The sequence below is a fragment of the Oncorhynchus masou genome, unplaced genomic scaffold (genome assembly GCF_036934945.1).
Source record: "Oncorhynchus masou masou isolate Uvic2021 unplaced genomic scaffold, UVic_Omas_1.1 unplaced_scaffold_1015, whole genome shotgun sequence".
Lineage (NCBI taxonomy): Eukaryota > Metazoa > Chordata > Actinopteri > Salmoniformes > Salmonidae > Oncorhynchus > Oncorhynchus masou.
The window spans coordinates 62651-78868 of NW_027016868.1; the positions used below are offsets into that span (position 1 = coordinate 62651).

Here is a 16218-nt window from a genome sequence, read left to right on the forward strand (position 1 = left end):
TTGTTAAACCCAAGATCGTTCACATGGGGCTTTTACATGGGAATCATTTTCACACTGTGAACACTCAATCAAGGAGGTGGGCAGAGCCAAGCGTGAACTAGAAATATATTATTGGTGCATATTAGTGTTCATTTGCATATTTCTGTTAGGGAACGCCTACTCTCTTTGTCTTTGTCTTGATTAATATAGTCCCTCTGACCTGCCACTGGACTTCCTCTCCTTACCAAATATGGTATGAAAAGGAAAGCCTGAAGAGGAATAAGCATTTCCCCCTTATTCATCTGTGTAGGAGTTTAGGCTTCAATTTTCTGCCCCAGCTAGGAGGCAACTGGAGAATGATCGGACCTGACTGAGAGACCCTGGCTAATACTTTCTAATAATTAATTCAGGAAAGATGGAGAGCTGTCACTGTTTCTTGCTGCTTTGCTCACTGGTCTTTGCGCTGTCTTTTGCAGAGGAGGCAACGTTTGAGAATGAGATCGACCTTACAGAGTTTATTAGAAGGATTTCTTCCTCTGGACTACTGGTCAGGGATCAGCCTCTGGCTATCAACAGAGACCTTCGCTTTGAAACAAACTCACTGGAGGAGCTTGGAGATCCAGAGGATTCCATTCCCATCTGGACTGATGAGGAACCAGTCAGCCAGAATACGCTCAACACCGGGACGACCATTCCTGACTATGGCCCCATAGTGTTGACCAACAATGGGTTGATCAAGGGACTCACAGTGGAAAAGTCCCACATATTTTATGGGATCCCGTACGCGGACCCACCTGTGGCCACGCACCGCTGGAAGCCCCCCAGACCGGTGACCCCGTGGCCGGGGGTCCACGACGCCACGTACCCGAGGAACGCGTGTATGCAAGGCTGCAGTGGCCCCATATCTGACAAGTGCCCTCAGAAGGTAGGGGACTAACACAGATGGGCTCGATAATTATGTTGTTATGATTTAGCACAATGTATGTGTGTGTCATGTGCAGCGTGTTGACAGTGAAACATGAAATTAACAAAGTCCTGAATAATCTCCTGATAACATCCAGGAATGTCTCTGATTCATCAATAATGTGAGTATTTTATTTGCCGTGTGAAATGGCGTCTGAAATGTGAATATTTGGTTTCTGAAATGAAATGTCTTCCCATAGGTGAGTGAGAACTGCCTCTACCTCAACATATTTGTACCTCTGGATGTGAACTTCAGTTCCCCTTTACTGACAACCCTGCCAGTGATGGTGTGGATCCACGGGGAGATTTCATTGCTGGCTCAGCCTCCAAGCCCCTGTACGATGGGAGGTTCATCAGTAACTTCACTCACACTGTGGTGGTGAACATGGCGTATCGGCTAGGTAAGACAGGTGTTCTTTAGCTCCGGGATGGAGTTTCTCTAGGTACATATCTAGGATCTGTTTCCCTAAACCTAACCTTAACCATTAGTGGGGAAAATGCCAAACTGACCAGGGTCTGTATTTCAAGGGAACGTCACCCTACACCTCTTCACTATGCAACCTTTATCTAGTTATCCAGGCTAGTTTCCATGAGATCAAATCGTTTCTTTTATAAGAGACCTGGAACAGGGCAGAGACAGTCCAGAGACCTTGTGATTCATTAGTGTGTTTGCTGATTACATTATCCTACACAGTCCCAAAACTAGGATGGTGATTTCAAACATTTCTGAACAGAGAGCTTGTCTGATTTAGCTTGCTGTATATATAATATACTTTTCTCAAGTGGACTTAGACTTCTACCATCCTCTCCTCAATAAATACCATTTGGTGGGTGTAGCGAGTTGCGACCCTGTGGTGGCCTGATCAATATGGGTATGTGAGACCATTGAGAAAAGGCCATTATCTGTGTGGCTGTCAGAAGAGGCTGGTGGGCAGAGATGGGAGGATGGGTTAATTGGAATGGCATAAATAGAACCATATCAAAACGCCATGTGTTGATGTGTTTGAATCTGTTCCATCAATTCCACTTCAGACATTATGATTAGCCAGTCCTCCTATATATCTGCCCACCAGTCTCCTCTGAGAGGTGTGTTGTTTTGTGTATAGTTTTTCATGGTCCAAGGAACTTGCTGTATCATTGCAGGGGCGTTTGGTTTCCTCGTCTCGGGAAAAGACCCCAAAACCTCAGCAACCGGGAATTATGGGATTCTGGATCAGCAGGTTGCTCTTCTCTGGGTTCAACAAAACATTGCTCTGTTTGGAGGCGACCCCAGCAAGGCAAGCACGTACACATTATCCTGGGTTGTGTTCATTAGAGCAGGCAAGGGAAATATTTACAAAGGTTTCGCAATGGAAAATGAATTTGAGTGTTTCTTAGACTAGCCCACATAGTCCCTGCCTGTTTATGTCTGTTTTTTATCTATTTAACGCCTAATGATCCACAGTCACATCCACAGTCACATCCACAGTCACACAGTCATACAAAATGACATCTGATTTTCATCCACCACCTCAAGTCCTTGATAATCTCAACGGACTCAAACTGACTTTTTGTTTTGGTGCAGAGTTGGGGGTCACTTATTTTTGTTTTGCAGGGTTGCAGGTGCAGGGTTGGGGGTCAGGTGCAGGGTTGGGGGTTGCAGGGTTGGGGGGTGGGTGCAGGGTTGGGGGTCGGTTGCAGGGTTGGGGTCAGGTGCAGGGTTGGGGGTCGGGTGCAGGGTTGGGGGTCGGGTGCAGGGTTGGGGGTCGGGTGCAGGGTTGGGGCTCGGGTGCAGGGTTGGGGCTCGGGTGCAGGGTTGGGGCTCGGGTGCAGGGTTGGGGCTCGGGTGCAGGGTTGGGGCTCGGGTGCAGGGTTGGGGCTCGGGTACAGGGTTGGGGGTCAGGGTTGGGGCTCGGGTGCAGGGTTGGGGCTCAGGTGCAAGGTTGGGGGTCAGGTGCAGGGTTTCAAAATTCAGTCAATTCTGGAAGTAAATATACATTTAAATTCCAATTGTCATTGAACAGTGAATTGGAATTTCTGTCTACTTCCTGAATGGACTGAAGTGAAATGGAATTGATCACAACTCTGGTCAGGAAAAACTCCTGCTACACTGACCTAGATATTCACATTCTGGCCATGTATAGAAATACCTTGTTGGTTGTATTTCAGCAGTGGTTGTTGTTGAATGACCTCTATATATCCCGTGGTGCTGTCGTGACTGATTTGTAGTGAGGCCACCACTGGGAGAATAACAGCCTCTGTGAGGCACAGCGAAGGGCTCCTCCAGCCCTGATGACATTTCTCTGAGTGGTTATCGAGTGGGGAAAGATGCTGTCCAGAGATGGGGCTATGATGCAGAGTAGGGTTGCAAAATTCCAGGAACTTTCAATAAATTCTCTGGTTTTCCAGAAGCCCTAGTTGTGCCCTACTGCAGAGGCAGACCCAACACAAATACATTGGTTGGATCATGCAGAGAGAGAACTTGCTGGCATCTCATACAAACAGCTAGTACCACACGCTGGTTGGTTCAGTAAAAGTGATGTTGAAAGCCTTTCAGTTCTGTATCCCAACTCCATCAAACAAAGATAAACAGCTTTATCATCCTGCGTTATATCTAAATGAGGCATAAAACCATCAGGATTATGTGTTTGTGTACGTTGTTATTTTCTCTGTCTGTGGATATACAACACAACCCTGATTATGGCTCATTAACATCCAACACAGGTGACCATATTTGGGGAGAGTGCAGGAGCCCAGTCAGTGAGCCTCCATCTGATGGTCCAGAGCAGTAAGCCCCTGTTCAAACAGGCTGTGTTCCAGAGCCTACCCTTCTCCATCCCTCTCAAGACCAGGTCGGTGACCTCTAACTCCTAACATCTGGGTAGTGTTCATTAGGGCACACTGCAGCAAAAACAAGCATTTCTCATTGGACAGATCCACATTTATCTTCCTGTTTCAGTCTGTTTCCTTATGTTGGCCGAATGTACACATGACTCAGCTGGTGGCTTGATCGCTAACTCCTTAAAAGATGAAATCCGCCGTAGTGAAAACGGTGCCACTGTCCGCCCCACCGACCGTTGTTGTTGTTTTTGTTTTGTTGACGAAGCTGAGCGTCGTGCAACGCAACAAAATAAATGTCAGTAAGTATTCTACTGTTCTATCGCGCGTGCGATGATGGCAAAGGAAAAAATACAGTGGTCATTGTTTCCAGTAACTTCTTCGTTGTTCTAATATCCCAAACAGACGTGGCAGTTTCACCTTTCAGGTTTAAGAAGGAGACCCTCACTTTGCTTCTATCATCTATATAGATCAACTTATCCTTCCCACATTCTGAATGAGTAATCCTTGCCATATGTGAAATTGAGGACAAAGTGAATCACCTTCCTGATAAGTGTGTTGTTATACGGCCTGCCTAGCTACAAGGAATACATGGGATTCATTCAATTAAATTCAATGTTATTTCTCCCCTCAGGGTTACAGTTTAGACATGCTAATGCATCCAAGAAGACGAGGTACCTTAAAGTTCCAGTCCATGTCCTAGTAAAACAGTCATTCCATCTCCAGCTGTCGTTACTCTCCTGGAAGAGATGTGGCACTACCTAATGTTCCCATTGAGCAGAAAGAGACTCTGTGGTCTGTTTTCTTTGTTCCAGACATGATGCCCTGAAGCTGGGGAGGGACTTTGCCAGACAGACCAACTGCTCTGTGAGCGACATCGTGTGCCTGCTGTCCCTCAGTCCTCAGGCTGTCCTCGCTGCCCAGATGAAGTCAAGTAGGAGACCAGTCTTCTTCTGTGTCTCTGTCTGTCTGTCTCTGACTGACCGTTTTTAGACAGGGGGCCATTTGGGTCACAACTCTATCTCCATAGGGCTCAAAGTAAGGAACAATTTGGGACACAACAAATGTTGACCCTCTACCTATCTACTGTTGACCTATCTAAGTTGGCCCTTATTCATGACAAAATCAACATCTCAGAGTTGCTTAAGTGTGTTTCATTACAGAGCTAGTTGTTTAGCAGGGAGTCATTTTATGTATATTTGCAGGGTGTATTTTGGTAAGTAGCTAATTGTTGTTCTCTCTGACGCTCTCTCTTTCTTCCCCTTCCTCATCTCTCTTCTCTCTCTCTCTCTGTCTCAGGTTCCAAAGTGGTGAATCCCTTCAGGTTCCTGGAGATCTTTGAGACCTGGGGGCCCTACGTGGATGGGGAGCTGATCAAGGAGCAGGCTGTGACTGCCTTCCAGAAGGGCCACTGGCAGAAGGAGAAACCAGTCCTTCTTGGTTTGGACCACTTGAAATACACTCACATTTAACCAGAACAGCTTTTAACGTCTGGCCCCATAACACTTAATAATACATTTAATTTGGCAAATGTCTTCCAGGACACTCAAAGAACAACTTACAGTATATTAAAAGTAGGTACTCTGTACTAGTGAAGACATCTGTTACACACTTAAGGTTACAGAGATGGTTCGGTGCATGTGTGATGACAAGTAACCATTGCCAGAGACCTGAAGAGTTGCATTGGCTCCCAAGTCAATGCCTGGGCTTTGGCTAAGCTGGCTAAGGGTGACTTAATTAGATTGAGTAGTTGAATGTTAGATGGTGAAGTGCAATTGGTTCCCTCTCAGCTGGCCACTCGACATAACACATGTAGGAGAGATTCTTCGTCCCTGATGTGTTCTGTGTCCTTCCCTTCTACAGGATCCATGGTTATATTCATACCAGGGTTGTGTTCATTAGGGCTCGCAAATGTTTAAAACATTCTATAGAAAATGTAAATGATTCCAGATAGTCCCTCCCTCCCTGTTTCATCCCGATTTCTTCTGTTTGGTGCCTAATGAACACAACCAAGATTATACCAGAACGTTTGGACCAACATTTTGAAGGCATGCTGTTGACGTACAACAACCTTGCAGGGACCACTTCAGAGGAGGGGGTGATATTCGTGTACGGGGTCTTCACCAAGCCTGTGTCTGCGGTGGAGTGCACCGTCTACACCGCGGCCATCTTCAAACAGCACGCCCTCAGGATCCTACACAAGTACCTGCCCCTGTACAAGGACATTGACCGACGGGACATGCTGGCTCAGGTAAATTATGACTTTCACAGAGGGTGCGTCTCAATCTCTCCTTTCTCCCAAAGTGTGTACTTGTTCACTTCCCTTAATGGATTTGGCAGGAAATTACTGGTGTGGAAACTCCAGCCTATGCCTACACCAATCCAATGCTTTTAAATGAGTAGTGAAGGGTCCAGACATCAGGAAGACGAGATCATTGGGACGTAGCCAGGGAGAAACTCAGTGTTGTCCATGCAAACATGTTAGATAAAAAAAGACTAATTAAATGTAAAAAGGACATTGATCAATCATCCCAATAAGTAATGTTTCACATTAAAGTCAACAAAAGTTTTGGCAATGTTCATTGTCAGGCTCCAGATCAGTGGTTGTAGGGCGAGACTCACGTCTGCAGCCAGTGGACACATCGAGATGAGCCTTGTTGAGCTCTGGGGAGAAGGTTTCAGTAGGTACAGACCTAGGACCAGCTTCACCTCCCCAATCCTAACCTACAAAGAAATGATCAACTGACCCAAGATAAGCATCTACTCTAGCGGTACCTTCACCCTACTCCCCATGCTGAACATCTCTTACTCAATTCTCTGTGGGAATGATCTGTCCAAGTCATCAAAAAAATCAGGACGGACTTTATCATTATAATTATAGGCTACCAAATTTGTATTAGGTTCCGATTCTTTTTTGATTAACCAAACTATAACAATAACCCAGAGAGCTAGGTTTCTAACTGCCTGAATTATTTTAGAGGTAAATGCTTTACATTTTCTGATTTTAATCTGTGTAGAGATGGGTTACATCTGATAGTTTGGTTCTTCATAGTGCAACTCCACATGATTACCAGCAGAGGGTGCTAAAATACTCATTTCTGTTTAGGCTCCTCCCATGGCCATCCTCCTCAAAGAATCATTAGTGATGCTGTCTGGAGCAGAGTGCCATTGTCTCTTTGAGATGTATACCACACAGTGGAAGCAGATCTTTGGAAATAAGAGACACAGAGGAAGACTACCCAATCTCAGTTTCCCCAAGCTACAGATCTAGGATCAGCTTCCCCTCCCCCATCCTAACCTTAACCAGTATTGGGGGAAATGCAAAACTGACCAAAGATCAGTGTCTAGGGGCAACTTCACCCAGTCAGCCTGATAGTTGACATCAGAGCCATATTCAGTATGCAGCCCAGGCTATTTCACTACCAGCTCAGGTTAGATGTTCAGTGTGGATTACAGGATAAACTGACTCCAACCACACTAGAGACAACAACAGACAATGAATACATAAACTGCATCAGTAGAATACATGCATTCACTGTAGAGAGGGAAACGCTCTCATTTCCAAGTCCACATCCAAAATGTGAAACAGAGAGCTCGGATGGTAAATAGCCTCAGGTACTTTCTCTGGAGGTTTTGAATCTAAAGTGAGAGATGAGTGTGCTGAGAGAGGCAGGGGGCAGAAGGTGACACTCCCATACCTGTTTAGTATTCATATACAGTTCACTGTCTGTGTGTGCCCAGTGAAGAGGAGCAGCATAGGAGGAAGGACCCCCCCCCCCCACTCCTAAAGGACAGGTCCCAGGGGAGGGGAGGGTCATGACAAATGTCAGCTATTGCACTGAGGCCACATGGCTCAGCCTGGGAGGGGGAGAAGGAGAGGTAAAGGGGAAGAGAGTGGGAGAGAAAGTGACCTGGGGAGAAGGAGAGGGGGACGTATCTGGGACCAACAGATGCATATCTGTATTCCCATTCCTGTGAAATCCATAGATTAGGGCCTAACGAATGTATTTCAATTGACTGATTTCCTTAAATGAACTGCAACTCAGTAAAATCTCTGAAATTGTTGCGTTTTATATTTTTGTTCAGTGTATATCCTTTGAGGACACTGAGGGTTACAGGTGTTCTAGATGATTCTGTGCCGCGTAGGCGGCTGCACTGAGTGTTTTCCTGAGTATAGTTTCCAGGTAACAAGCGAGACAAAATGCTTTGAGCGGCAGTGCTGTAGCACACACACTAGCCACTAGTGACGCTTTTCTCTTTGTTGAACTCAATGACCTCTCTGTTTTAGCCCAGATTGTATTGAACTCAATGACCTCTCTGTTTAAGCCCAGATTGTATTGAACTCAATGACCTCTCTGTTTAAGCCCAGATTGTATTGAACTCAATGACCTCTCTACTTACCTCCAGATTGTGACAGACTACGTCTTCCTTTGCCCCTCCCGCAAGGCAGCCCGGTCAGGCACCAAAGTGGGCAGCGCCGTGTGGATGTACGTCTTCGACCATGTGATATCGGACCACAGTGTGTGGTCCGGTCTGTCCTTCTGCTACGAGCACGTGTGTCACGGCGCTGAGCTGCCCTTCCTCTTCAACACTGCCTCCATGGCTAACTTCACGCTGGCCCCACCCGAGAGGCTGCTGTCCAATCGGATGTTGTGTTACTGGGGGACATTCGCCCACACCGGGACCCGGCCTCACGGATGCAACAGAGCGGCTTCTGTAGACAGCAGCGCCTGCCGGCCTGGCCCCGCTACTCGGACACCAGCTCCTGGTTGGTCATGAACTTCACTGTCCGCTCCCATGCCCAGGTGGGCACCAGGGACCATATCTGTGACTTCTGGGACAAGCTGGGCATCTATTAGGGCAGAGGGGTGGGCATGGAGCGGGCAAAGGTGTTGGTATTGGTTATGTATGCATACATAGTGTGTTATGTCACATTTGGCAATTCACCCTACAGTCGGAATGGTTGTCACCCTGTACACACCATTTATAGAGTATGACTTACACTTACACTTAGTATGACTTACACTTAGAGATGATTTGTGAAGCACTTATGTAGGAGGGGAAGAGAAGAAGACGATGAGGGAAGGGAAGAAGACGATGAGGGGAAGGAGGATGAAAAGGTGCAGTCATCCTTCTCTCCCCTGACGATGTAGGAGGGGAAGGAAGAAGGATGAAAAGGTGCAGTCATCCTTCTCTCCCCTGACGTATGAAACATATCTGTGTCTCTACTTCGGAAGGATTGCATGTTTTTAGTTTTCTAACCATTTCTCGTCCCCAGCTGCTTCATTTGATGTGATTTGTGCAGTGATTTGTTGGCGACGTACTTGAGAACTCCTATATGAATACCCCACTGTCGCTGTACATGTGAATCATTTTGGATAATGTTTTTTCTATGACAAATAAATCACAGTGAGAAATACTCAATGTTATCTTTGTAAAAAAGCATGGCCATTGGGTTGAGCACCATGTAGGGTGCACATGGTAGATTGGTCATTCAGATGCATGCTGGGTCAGAACGACCTAAAAACATACATGCTGATGATTGACATCTAGTAGGTCTCCCGAGCTTCCTCTTTCCCCCCTCTTCTCTCTAGCTCTCTTTCCATCCCCCTCTTCTCTCTAGCTCTCTCTTTTCCATCCCCCTCTTCTCTCTTCTCTCTTTCCATCCCCCTCTTCTCTCTATCCCTTTCCATCCCCCTCTTCTCTCTAGCTCTCTCTTTTCCATCCCCCTCTTCTCTCTAGCTCTCTCTTTTCCATCCCCCTCTTCTCTCTAGCTCTTTCTCTCCCTTCCTACCAACCCACATGCTCACAGAGGCATAACAGGCTACTTATTTACTAAGGCAAAGTATCGATTTCACAGCAGTAAGTCCAGATCAATAGAAAAGGTTACCTAGAATCTCAAAATGGCCCTCAAGGCAACTGAGGTCATGTGGGTAATTCCCTCTTGAACATGTCTACTTCCTTGTTAAACAGCAGATTGGTGTAGGGTGAATTTAGGGTGAATTTGCCCCTAGATGCTGATCATAGGTCAGTTTTGCATTTCCCCCACTAATGATTTTGTTTTTTATATATTTATTTACCTTTATTTAACTAGGCAAGTCAGTTAAGAACAAATTCTTATTTTCAATGACGTCCTAGGAACAATGGGTTAACTGCCTGTTCAGGGGCAGAATGACAGATTTGCACCTTGGGGATTTGAACTTGCAACCTTCTGGTTACTAGTCCAATGCTCTAACCACTAGGCTACCCTGCTGCCCCAGATTAAAGTTAGGATTGAGGTAGAGGAAGCTGGTCCTAGATCTGTTCCTTGGGGAAACTTCACAGAGCCTCAGACTACAAAGGATGGCTCATGTTATCCTAACCATAATCCACTATAAGACAGCAGGCATAAAATGATTAATTCACCTGTAATATATGTCATCTTCAACTGTATTCACCACCACCCGGATGGTGGGTATAAGGCTCTGAGGACAAATGGTATTCTATCATTGAATTGTAATATATATGGAAATAAGCCTCGGGGAAATGCAATTAATTTTGTCAGGCATGATGTTCAGGCTCTGTATTTCAATGTGTAACTTTCCCCCAGTTGTGGAGTTGACCCACCGCGTCGCTAGCATTCAGCCACTACATTGATTCAGTGTATTTACACTGCATATCTGGAGCACATGGTTCTGTCCCAAATGGAACCCTATTCCCTTTTACGGTTCATGGGCCCTGGTTAAAAGTAGTGCACTATGTAGGGAATCAGGTGCCATTTGGGAAGCCGTCCTGGAGTACATGGCTCTCAATGTCAACGGAGGCCACTGTGATGTGTCCCTATTTTCCTCTCTCTTATGGTGTCCTCTCTTCTAGAAGCCAAACTCACTGCAGTCTCTGACCTTTTCCCTCTACAGTGCCAGCCTATGCCACACACACACACCCACACACACCCACTTGCATGTGTGCATGTAAACACACACACGCCAGGACACACACACATAAGCACAGACATACACATACACACACTGCCTGTACAGTCCCACACTGATTATGAGATGTGCTGACACCAAAAGAGAGTGCCAACTCAACCTCATTAACACTGAGCTCTACTGGATGTTCCCCTGCCCTTACACAGTTGTCCAATACCAACATGAACTGCATATCAACCTCATTAACACTGAGCTCTACTGGATGTTCCCCTGCCCTTACACAGTTGTCCAATACCAACATGAACTGCATATCAACCTCATTAACACTGAGCTCTACTGGATGTTCCCCTGCCCTTACACAGTTGTCCAATACCAACATGAACTGCATATCAACCTCATTAACACTGAGCTCTACTGGATGTTCCCCTGCCCTTACACAGTTGTCCAATACCAACATGAACTGCATATCAACCTCATTAACACTGAGCTCTACTGGATGTTCCCCTGTCCTTACACAGTTGTCCAATACCAACATGAACTGCATATCAACCTCATTAACACTGAGCTCTACTGGATGTTCCCCTGCCCTTACACAGTTGTCCAATACCAACATGAACTGCATATCAACCTCATTAACACTGAGCTCTACTGGATGTTCCCCTGCCCTTACAAAGTTGTCCAATACCAACATGAACTGCATATCAACCTCATTAACACTGAGCTCTACTGGATGTTCCCCTGCCCTTACACAGTTGTCCAATACCAACATGAACTGCATTACAATGCCATCGATTGAGTGATCAGAGATGGCTGGATGTAAAATCAATGTCAGCTAATCATAGCACCACACTAATGGTTAGTTCCTGACTGGGGTTCTCTCTCTCTTTCCAAATCTTATGATCATCAGTGAGGACGAGAACTCAGAGAGACTATCCACCTCATCCACTTATAATGAGGGAATGGCCTGAGTCAGTGGCTGATTGTCACTCGGATCTAAATTATTTCTGGCACTCTTTGCGAGCAGTCTTCGCATGGATGCATTCCAAAAATATCTTATTATGTCCACGATGGCGGCAAATTAAAAATCAGATGACAGCTCCGCTCTGCACATCGGCCATGCAGCAAGCCAGGATGCAGAAGTGTGAAGTGCTGTTGCTGTTGACGGTGGAGACCTTTGAATGCAGCCTTCACATGGAAGAAAGACTAAATTAGTTTTAAAAATTCTGGCTGTGAAAAACCCTTGTAATTAAAAATGGGACACTATGTAAAATCCCACAAACACATACTGTGATTTTAAAGTTGTTTTGATTACATCAGGCAGCTGTGTGACAATTAGACAAGCTATTACAATTAGATAGGGAGGAAAAGGATACAGAGGATCACATTTTTTGAAGATTACATTTTGACTGATTGACTCCTTTGGCATCAGAGGCCTCAACCCAACCAGTATTCATCCTCTGAAATTGCCTCAACGTGTTGAAGTCTCAAGGGCAACTGTGAGTGGAGATGAAATTAGTCCTCTTGTCGTTGTGAATTCAAAATGAGTCAGAAAAGCCCCTAGCAGTTGTCTCTAGAGCTCTGTGTAAAAGTTTACTTGTTTTCCAAATGGCACCCTATTCCCTACATAGTGCACAACTTTTGATCAAAGCCCTATGGGTCCTGGTCAAAAGTAGTTCACCATATAGAGAATAGGGTGCCATTTGGGACGTAATCCTTTGAGTTGCTGTTTTCGTGTTCTGGCTAAAGTCCAGCTGTGGTCTTACATCTCAATAAGAGAACATTGTTTTGTCTTGTGTGCTGGGGGCATGTACCAGGGAGTACAACGTCCTGTCTTGTCTGAAAACGAGCAGATATTATTCCTCTCTTTGGTACTCAAATAACAGTCTTTGATACATTTCATTTCTGAAGACATTTGGACACAAAATAGCTACCAATGGGTCATTGTGAACGCAGATAAGATAAGTATGTTAGAGATGTGTGTTATTACGAGTTGAATTGAGGGGTACTGCAACAACACCATGGGAGTCTGCATGTACAGTTGAAGTCGGAAGATTACATACACCTCAGCCAAATACATTTAAACTCAGTTTTTCACAATTCCTGACATTTAATCCTAGTAAAAATTCCCTGTCTTAGGTCAGTTAGGATAACCACCTTACTTTAAGAATGTGAAATGTCAGAATAATAGTAGAGAGAATGATTTATTTCAGCTTTTACTTCATTCATCACGTTCCCAGTGGGTCAGAAGTTTACATACACTCAATTAGTATTTGGTAGCATTGCCTTTAAATTGTTTCACTTGGGTCAAACGTTTCGGGTAGCCTTCCACAAGCTTCCCACAATAAATTGGGTGAATTTTGGCCAATACCTCCTGACAGAGCTGGTGTAACTGAGTCAGGTTTGTAGGCCTCCTTGCTCGCACATGCTTTTTCAGTTCTGCCCACACATTTTCTATAGGATTGAGGTCATGGCTTTGTGATGGCCACTCCAATACCTTGACTTTGTTGTCCTTAAGCCATTTTGCCACAACTTTGGAAGTATGCTTGGGGTCATTGTCCTTTTGGAAGACCCATTTGCGAGCAAGCTTTAACTTCCTGTCTGATGTCTTGAGATGTTGCTTCAATATATCCACATAATTTTCCATCCTCATGATGCCATCTATTTTGTGAAGTGCAGCAGTCCCTAATGCAGCAAAGCAACCCCACAACATGATTCTGCCAGCGGGTACTGTAGTGGGTACTGTAGCAGGTACTCTATTGGGTACTGTAGCAGGTACTCTATTGGGTACTGTAGTGGGTACTGTAGTGGGTACTGTAGCTGTAGTGGGTACTCAGGTACTTAGGGTACTCTGTAGCAGGTACTCTATTGGGTACTGTAGTGGGTACTGTAGCAGGTACTCTATTGGGTACTGTAGCAGGTACTCTATTGGGTACTGTAGTGGGTACTGTAGTGGGTACTGTAGCAGGTACTCTATTGGGTACTGTAGCAGGTACTCTATTGGGTACTGTAGTGGGTAACCTATATTGGGTACTGTAGTGGGTACTGTAGCAGGTACTGTAGTGGGTACTCTATTGGGTAGTGTAGCGGGTACTCTATTGGGTACTGTAGTGGGTAACCTATTGGGTACTGTAGTGGGTACTGTAGCAGGTACTGTAGTGGGTACTCTATTGGGTACTGTAGTGGGTAACCTATTGGGTACTGTAGTGGGTACTGTAGCGGGTACTGTAGTGGATACTCTTGGGTACTGTAGCGGGTACTCTATTGGGTACTGTAGTGGGTAACCTATTGGGTACTGTAGTGGGTACTGTAGCAGGTACTGTAGTGGGTACTCTATTGGGTGCTGTAGTGGGTAACCTATTGGGTACTGTAGTGGGTAACCTATTGGGTACTGTAGTGGGTACTGTAGCAGGTACTGTAGTGGGTACTGTAGAGGGTACTCTATTGGGTACTGTAGTGGGCACTGTAGTGGGTACTGTAGCGGGTACTCTATTGGGTACTGTAGCGGGCACTGTAGTGGGTGCTCTATTGGGTACTGTAGTGGGTACTCTATTGGGTATTGTAGCAGGTACTGTAGCGGGTACTGTAGTGGGTACTCTATTGGGTACTGTAGCGGGTACTCTATTGGGTACTGTAGCAGGTACTGTAGTGGGTACTCTTGCAGGTACTCTATTGGGTACTGTAGCGGGTACTGTAGTGGTTACTCTAACGGGTACTGTAGCATGTACTCTATTGGGTACTGTAGTGGGTACTGTAGTGGGTACTCTATTGGGTACTGTAGCGGGTACTCTTTTGGGTACTGTAGTGGGCACTGTAGTGGGTACTGTAGCGGGTACTCTATTGGGTACTGTAGTGGGTACTCTATTGGGTATTGTAGCAGGTACTGTAGCGGGTACTGTAGTGGGTACTCTAGCAGGTACTCTATTGGGTACTGTAGCGGGCACTGTAGTGGGTACTCTATTGGGTACTGTAGTGGGTACTCTATTGGGTATTGTAGCAGGTACTGTAGCAGGTACTGTAGTGGGTACTCTAGCAGGTACTCTATTGGGTACTGTAGCGGGTACTATAGTGGTTACTCTCGCGGGTACTGTAGCATGTACTCTATTGGGTACTGTGGTTGATACTGTAGTGGGTGCGGGTACTGTACTCTGGGTACTCTAGCAGGTACTCTATTGGGTACTGTAGCGGGTACTATAGTGGTTACTCTAGCGGGTACTGTAGCATGTACTCTATTGGGTACTGTGGTTGATACTGTAGCGGGTACTGTAGTGGGTACTCTAGCAGGTACTCTATTGGGTACTGTAGCGGGTACTATAGTGGTTACTCTAGCGGGTACTGTAGCATGTACTCTATTGGGTACTGTAGCGGGTACTCTATTGGGTACTGTAGTGGGTACTGTAGTGGATACTGCAGTCCTTATTCCAGCCTCCCTCAATGTCACCCTCTCCACAGGGACACTGGCTCAGAGGTCCTGCAGGCATAAATTCCCATTCAAGTGGCAATTAAAATTGAGAAATTCAGTTCATCAGCTTTTATTACTTTGTAATACGGAAACAACATGAATGTAAATTGCTATTTTCGGAAGGCCCTTGGACCAGGTTCCGCTGAGTCGCATAGTTGTACCCTATTTTCCAAAGGTTTTGCCATGTAATAGAGAAGCCTTGAGAGATTTGTGCTAGAATTGCATTGGTCTGAGTGCAACTTCAAAAGTGATTGTGCAATTAGCAATTTGTCCAACACATAATTCTGTCTATCCAGCAGATTTAGGAGGGAAATAGAAAATGTGGAAAACAGTAGATTCAAATTGTTTAACATCGCTTTGTGTACAGTCAAGTCTTCCAGTGACATAGCATCATGTCAGAGCTATTGTGACATTGTAAACCACAGTTCATTCAGTTTGTTTGTGTATGTGTAATACAACCGGCAAACAAACACACAGAAACATCTGTTGCCCAACCTGGATTTCAGTGAGGTCAGTTAAACCTCATCCCAAGCCACTGATCCTTCCGTATTGTAAGAGGGAAGCTACCTTTTCTTTTGCTGTGTGCAAACATACAGAATTACACACAAGTTTTGCTTGCAGGATTTCTCAGTGGCCATTGGAAACAAAGCCGGGGTTTGTGAGACTCTGCACTGACAGCTCCCTGGTCTCTGCCCACAAAATGTCCACCATGCTAATGCTACACTAATGCAGTAATGTAATGTGAATAGCGAAAGAGAATAACCCAAACATATAACTCTGTGTATAGGCATATTGATTTCATAGCATGGAAATAAAAGTGTAGCTATGCATACTCGTCCTGGAGGAGAGGGGGGGGGGGGGTGGATCAATTATTTGTTAGGCCCTGTAATTGATTTGTGTTGCTGTTGTGATGCTAGCATGCGCTGCACAAGCTCTCAGCCAGAGGGGAGGCCCAAAGGTCCTCTTCACCAGCGCGTGGGAGACATGCGCTAACGCTAATGACAGTTTCCCTCGTGTCACACCGCTGGTAGAATGGAGGGTGGTGGGGTGTGTGTGTGTGTGTGTGTGTGTGTGTGTGTGTGTGTGTGT

At 45.6% G+C, this 16218-nt stretch overlaps 1 pseudogene; it reads left to right on the forward strand.

The window, feature by feature from the left end:
* Window positions 1-304: 304 nt before the first annotated feature.
* LOC135539277 (crystal protein-like) lies at window positions 305-8797 on the forward strand (annotated as a pseudogene).
* Window positions 8798-16218: the final 7421 nt, after the last annotated feature.